This window comes from Wyeomyia smithii, chromosome 2, assembly GCF_029784165.1.
Source record: "Wyeomyia smithii strain HCP4-BCI-WySm-NY-G18 chromosome 2, ASM2978416v1, whole genome shotgun sequence".
NCBI classification, from domain to species: domain Eukaryota; kingdom Metazoa; phylum Arthropoda; class Insecta; order Diptera; family Culicidae; genus Wyeomyia; species Wyeomyia smithii.
This window is the reverse complement of record NC_073695.1, coordinates 68,829,060-68,836,446: the sequence shown is the minus strand read 5'-3', so window position 1 is coordinate 68,836,446 and position 7,387 is coordinate 68,829,060.

Genomic DNA, 7,387 nt, shown 5'->3' with positions numbered 1-7,387 from the left:
GAGCAATTCCTTCAGCGTCTTTGAAGGTTTTCGAAACTACGAAACTACCGTCTTTAAAGCGACGGAACCAATCACGGCACATTGTTTTACTTAGAGTAGCATTTACGTATTTTATTGACTCTCGATGCGCTTAGCCGCCGTTTTCTTTGAATGAAATGGGAAAAGTTACACTTCCCCTTAAATGTGGATTATTTGGCCCAAACTCAGACATCGTCACACAACTAATTAAAAAACGCCACAATGAAACCACCAAAAAATATCAATCTTCACAAACACTAAGTCCAGACAAAGTTTTGGATCTTTTTAAACATGGCCCATTTCCTACAAGTTTTTATTCCTGATTATTTGTTTCATTTATTACCATAAATTACCAATTAATAAGTTTTTAATTTGCTCTTCATCATGACAGCAAATTCCGTATATACCCGATCAAACGATTATAACAAACAGGTAACACAAATATATCTGAACTTGATAGAAATAACAAAGCCTGTAATATTCATGATATGCCAGAATGATAAAAAGTACAGAATTATATCAAATTCTGTTATCATACACTTGAATGTTCAATAGTGTGTTTTTTTAAAGCATATTTATAATAAAATTTGTTATTCAATTGACAAAATATCGTATATTCTAACAAATTCTGATCTTTTTCTGCCAAAAATCTTACAAAACTTGTTATAATTTGTAATAATCAGTAAGTAATTTTGATAGGATTTTTGATATTTCAACTATTAACGAGACCAAGTTTAGAACACAAGTTGATACAAAAAGTTCGTAACAAAATATCAAGATTTGTTACAAACCTGATATCTTTGACTGATCGGGTACTTTGTTAACTTAATTTTCACCTGTGAGCACTGTTATAAAACTTTCTGCAATGCTGTATCTGTATTGCATCTTTTTATGACATTGGCTTGTAAATACAAAACTCATTCTTTTCTGACTCCTTTTTTACGCCCGACAACCAATCCCATGCGCACAGCTACGCCGCAGTGTCAACCTCAAAAAGGTTTGATTTCTAATTGAAGAACATCTTTATAAACAAGTCACACGTGAGATAGATTCATGCTAGCCTTACTAGATGTACCGATATTCATTCGTTATCACCCATCTCAACTGACAAAGCAGAATTTGGTATCCCAAGTACAAGTAGAAACACTAGAAAATCTAATTTAATCTTTGCAATCGTATAACAAAGGTGAAACACGTAAAACTCGAACTGTATCGTCGCTCGCTCACTACTGCTGACCTGGAACAAATAATGATTTCCAGTAAAACACAGTCTAGGGAAATAGTAACAAAGTTGGTAATCCATTCTGATAGAAAAAGGAAAAAACTCTTTCGCATACCATGCACGATGCTCGGATATGCTGGACAAATTGGAAACGCAACAATTTGTATGCTAACATAAAATAGATTTTTATTGCAATTTGTATACTCCTCGACACTAGAATTTTCCACTTACTCTAGCAGAATAATCATGAAATTGCTACAAAGCTCAAACGTGGAAACTATCGGTGCTTGACTAGGAATTTTTAATTCCAATGTCATGTTCGAAATGTGCGTAGCAATTAGCTCCCAACTAATAAGAGAAAATTTTGTTATTTTTTCCGAGCACATTTCTACGCCTGTAGGACAGGTTTCGCTAAGCATTCTACCAACGAAGTTGCTTAAAAAAAACAGTTTCTGTCGAATGTTAAAAAAGCAAAGCCTTGGTGGCTGCATTCCGGTATCGGAACTCGACCTTATGTTTTTTATTATAGTTACACAGACTTCACAGCCCACTGTCAAGTGTACAGGACAATTGCAGGGCTAGCACTACGATTCTACTGACGCTGGGACTTGAACATACAACGACTGGCTTGTTAGACCAGCATTGTACCTAGAGACCAGCTGGGAGCAGGAACCAGCTGTCGAATGTTACTGTTATGAAAAGTCAAATTAAGCTACCATCCGTCTTTGTAATGAGCAGTTCCACAAAAAATGTCCTAGTTTTAGTTTTTTTATTATCATTTTAGATTTGGGTGAAATTTCGCATTGACGTTTCTTTGGGCAAAATATGCCATGTTATGCTATTGGTTTAATTTTTGGAAACACGACTTATTGAAAAAAGCTATTTTGAAAAGGTATTGATGATTACAAATATTTTCAGAGCCAAAACGGTTTGTGTGATCGGTGTGACGTCTTCGGTAAAGTTATAGATAATATTTTTTCCTTTCCGAAAAAAATACTGTCTTAAAATATATATTTTTGCCTTTCTCCTAGAAAGGTATAGCAATCACTGGCAAAACTGAAGAAATGAAAGTGCTCCAAAGGTGACACAACCAATTTGAACAATACTGATATCAGATGAACGGTAGTTAAGAGTTAACCGATGATTGAACACGTGGTCATATTTGAAACAGAAAAAAAATCCTACTATAAATAATCGAATCTAAAATGATATTTCATCGAATGATATATAATTGAGTCTATTTGTAATCGAGTCCAACCTAAATATGAGTTTCGATTATACCACGATCGAAAAAAAAATCGCGTCATATATTTGAAACATATTTATTTCATGTTATTTGCATGTGTTAATGTATTTGAATGTTATGTTTTAAATGTTATGTTTAAATGTTAGTTTCTCTGTTGGCTACCAAAATTTTGTTATTTTGAGTGAAAAATAAATCCAGCAAATATTATCAAGGTGTGTTTTTTCTGAAAACTGAAGTGTTCATGTAAATCTATTTAAACAAATAATAAGTTCTAATGAGAAAGGCTGGGTCTCACCACCTGGTGGATTATTTAAGTTTTTTGAAAAAAGTGAAAAAAATAAAAAAAATTCTTGAAAAAATTTTTTTAGAGCGCAGATTTTTCCCAAAATAGCCTCTCAATGAGTCGTGTTACAAAAAATTAAACCAACAGCACAAAATGGCATATTTTGTCCATGGTAACGTCTATGCAAAGTTTCAGCCAAATCAAAAATGGCCGATTTAATTGGTTGCCTGTTTGTTGTGGAATAGCTCTAATTCATTGCGGATGATTTAGCAATAAAATGGTAGTGAATCCTTATAGGTCTATTACCACTACTTCATAAATAGTTTGAGTCCACTTCAACTGGAATCCGTGATAATGATGCCATCATTTCCATCATCACTACATCGTCTTATCGGCGTCTATGAAATATGCAACTGTCATAAATCTCTGCACATGCTGAATGGGATCAATGGAGGAACGAATCGATTGGAGCAATATAGCAGTGTGGGGCAAAGATTTGTGTTGGGATCACTGTCAACCTGCTATCAAGCGATGCGTAAAATACCACAGGGATCGAGGGGACATGAAGGAACGTCAAGGTAGCATAGTAAATAAAGCATGAAGTGGTCATAGAAAGATAACAGGAAGGAGAAAAACGTGAAGATGAAACTGAAACATTGTTTGATCGAAGTTAAAGTGAAACTAGTTTGAAAAACAAGGCGTTGCAGGTGACATGTCGATGTTAACAATATGATGAATCTCATGAAACGGCATGTAGGTTCATGTTGTGGATAATTAGGAACTCGTTGCGGAGGGTTAAACACTCTTGGATTTCCTAGCGTAACCGTATTGCTAATACGATGTATTCGAGCTGAAAGGGTTCGACTCTCAGTTCTTCCTGCTAATACATCGGTAAAAAATACTATGTTAGCAATCCTAAGTCGGCAATGTACTGTGTCAATATTAACTAATGCACACAATTCTGATAGGCAGGTAGTTGATCACCATTGCATCTAAGGTACCGTAAGGCAAAACGCACGAACTTTTTTTGAATTCCTTCAATTCGTTGAATATGTGTTACATATTGGGGGCACCAAACAACGTTCGCAAAGTCCAGCTTGCTCCGCACTAGTTTCTGGTGGGCATCTATCAAAGGATAGTTAAAAAACAATAAACAACTCTAGCGGACGGAGGGACTGTTTGTAAGGATTTGGAGGGCTGTTAAATGATTGGACACAGCACAAATAAAATTCTTACGAATTACATCGAATGTTAGGTTAGCTCGAGTACAGTCAGTAGGACGAAAACGTGTAACGCTAATCGGTGGTCTATATGACAAAAAAATAAACAATCTAAAAGTACTTGGAGAGTCAGGAGTATTTGGAAGATTTAAAATTACAAACGAAACACTAATTTTTTCGACGTTGGACTAACGTCTATATCGAAGTTAGGCACCTGAATTTGAAAATCTAGTAATTCAACCAGGGAAAACCAGAGAAAAGTGGTCAGGTTTTGAGCGCTTATATATCAGTCATTTCTTCTCAGAATTTCGAGGTTTTGGCATCAACCGATCAGAAATTCTTTTACGGTTGAATTTATGTAACAAAAATAACCTATTGTTCGAGATACACTATTGAAAAATTGATAAATCACATCGATTGTCTAAATCATACCGAGCAACCAATCACCACCTCTCTTCACAAGCACAGTCGACACTAACGGATACAACCGATCTGACTTAAACAGTAAACAGTCTCGCAGTTTTCAACCAATAACGAGCTCGCTTTCGGTAGCTGCAATAGGTGTTTCAACACCGTTTTAAAATGCTTCTTTTATCATTACCACTAAACAGATTCTGAACACCAATGGCTTGATTGATAGGGGAAATATTGCGCAAGATTGTCATATAATAATTTAAATATGTTTTCGATACTAATTTAGTTAAAAGTTGTGTTAAAAGTCGTGCACATTCAACCAATCACAAGCTCGCTTCTCCTTTGCTCGCGGATGGATTTTTGCTTTGGGCTATATAATAGCCTGCGTCGTCTCATAGCAGTCATCAGTTAACAAGTGAAAGGCCACTAGAACGGTCCTGAATAATCAGCAGCGGTGGCTGATTCCAGTGGCGAAACTGAGCTGCAGCAGAACCAGAGCGGGGTGGTATCAGGCAGCAGCGGCGGAGGTAGTGGGCAGCTGCATTTCGGCATTCAGTTCGGTTCCCCTTCGATCTGAGTTGGACCCCACCAGGGGTAATCCAATTCAGATGTCGTTGGGTGAAACAGCAAGAAACTGCACGAGCCACCACCGCCACTAGGAAAGCAACCGCCATTTAGTGTGTGTGCAGTGTGCACATATAGCGTATGTGCATCTGCATTGATGACATTTGCGATGATAAGGATGGCGCTGTTGCGTGTGTATGGCTAGCTATAGCGTGTGTAAGACATTAGCATGTGTAGCATATTATGGCTATTGCGTGTATATCTCCAGCGTGTGTACGGATAGTTATAGCGTGTATGTGGATAGCTGCTGCGTGTGTTATAGTTATAGTTATAGTTATAGTGTTATAGTTATAGTCATAGCGTATGTATGGATAGTGATAGCACATGGTTGGATAGCCTATGCGTGTGTATAGATAGTTGTATCGGATGTATGGATAGGAATAGCTACTGCGTGTGTATCAATAGTTTTAACGTGCGTATAGATAGTTATAGCATGTGTGTGGATAACTATAGCGGGTGTTTATCGAAGATTATTATTGTCATTAAAAATATTAAAACGTCTTAACGAACACAGTTGTGAATTTGAATTTACAGCAGCGATTTTAACTTCTTCAGCCAGTCTTTATTCATCGAGGAAAAATTCCTGCCTACACCCAACGCAAACGGGGAATATTTTATTACTTTTGGGCAATTTTTTATTACTTTTTTTGTCTTATGACTGCGCATTATACACAAAAAGTAACAAACAAAAAGTAATAAAAATTATGACGGCCACACGCTTGTATGTGTTTCTGCAAGAGAACATACAGCCAAGCACCGCAATGCATGTGTTGGCAAGACTTCACTCATTTTTGTCTCCCTTCATCCACACATAATCAAAATCTCAACCGTCAACCTCAAACGTCCAATTGGAAACACTTTCGTTTCGTTGTATATTCAAACAGGTCCAAATGAGTTCCCATGAACCAATGATTATGTGCTGTAAATAGCTTGCAAGAAAGCGAATGTTTTTATTTTTCTCTAACGCAGTTTACAGATCGTGATGTCATTTTAAGGCACATTTCAAGTCTTTGAATTCATCAACGTTTGCATACTCTATGACGGGGAAAATGTTGCTTGGCAGCTCTTGTCATATTTTTTCGCTACTCCGTATGCATACAACAAGCGAACTAATACACGCCCACCGGATGAATTGGAGATTGAAAAAACTTGTAACATGTGCAACTTATGCGACGTTGTGTGATTTTTTTTACTTGAGGTGGAAAGGGAGCATTTTTCGACAGAAAAAACGTTGCATGTGGTTGTAACGACCATTATTAGATAGTCGTACTCTCATAACACGTGCTAAATATATGACAGTATGTGTTGTTACTTGACTGGGGAAGAATTTTGTTGCTTTTTTAGTAATGGATTTGTTACCTAAAAGGTAATTTTGCGCTATTGCTTTTAAAGTAATAAGGAAAAGTTTTGCGTGTATGAATGATAAACACTTATTTACTATAAATTTCATTTAGATCAAAACAGGTTCTTTTGAGTATCATAAATTATTGGTAAAAAAAGTTTTCATTCATTAAATTTTCGTCTTTGTTGCTCGGTGCGCGGTTTTGATTTTGTTTCTCGCACACAGAGAAAAAAACAAACTTGTCGATATCGTGAAAAATAACAAAACAATTAGAAATGCTCTAAATCACAATTGAAGAAGTTAAGATATTTTCCTGTCACTCGCCGAAACCTTGATAACAACTACCGAAAATTGAACTCTTGCTATATTAAGTTATTGAAATAAACGTTTTTTTTTAGTACATGAAGTTATATGCTGGGCAGGAGCTAACCTAGCATGAGTTTCATCGATTTAATGTCAAACAATTTTTAAATTTAAAATTTTCGTTTGAATCGTTCTGGGCTCCAGTTTCAGATAGTTTCGTCAAGTTTGCTTTTTGCTTAAATAGGAAAATTTTACCAATTCGCTCAATTAAATTGTCTTGGTAGTGCAGCTACGAACAAAGGTGTGATTCGAATATGTATGAAATGACAGCGATTAAATAAAAGATATCCATTCTCTCAGTATATATTATTATTTATAACGTTTTAACGTCTCAGCATTCAGAAATGCACTGTTAGATAAAATTGCAGCAAATGCTAAAGTTGCAATTCTCTCTATTATTTGTTTTAATGGAATATAAGAATACTGTAGTCCAACGTCATGCGGTCGTGTCTTTAATACCACCCTCCTACTTTTCATCGACTAGTTAAACGTTGATTGTCAAAGAGGTTTCATTGTTAGATCAGAACAGTTTGCTCTAGTCTTTTTGAAATATACGAATTAGAATTATTCTAGCGATATTCTTTAAATTTATAACTTTAACATGTTGCACACATTAGAGAAAACATTAAAACTAGTTGTAAAAGGTCAGCTGATG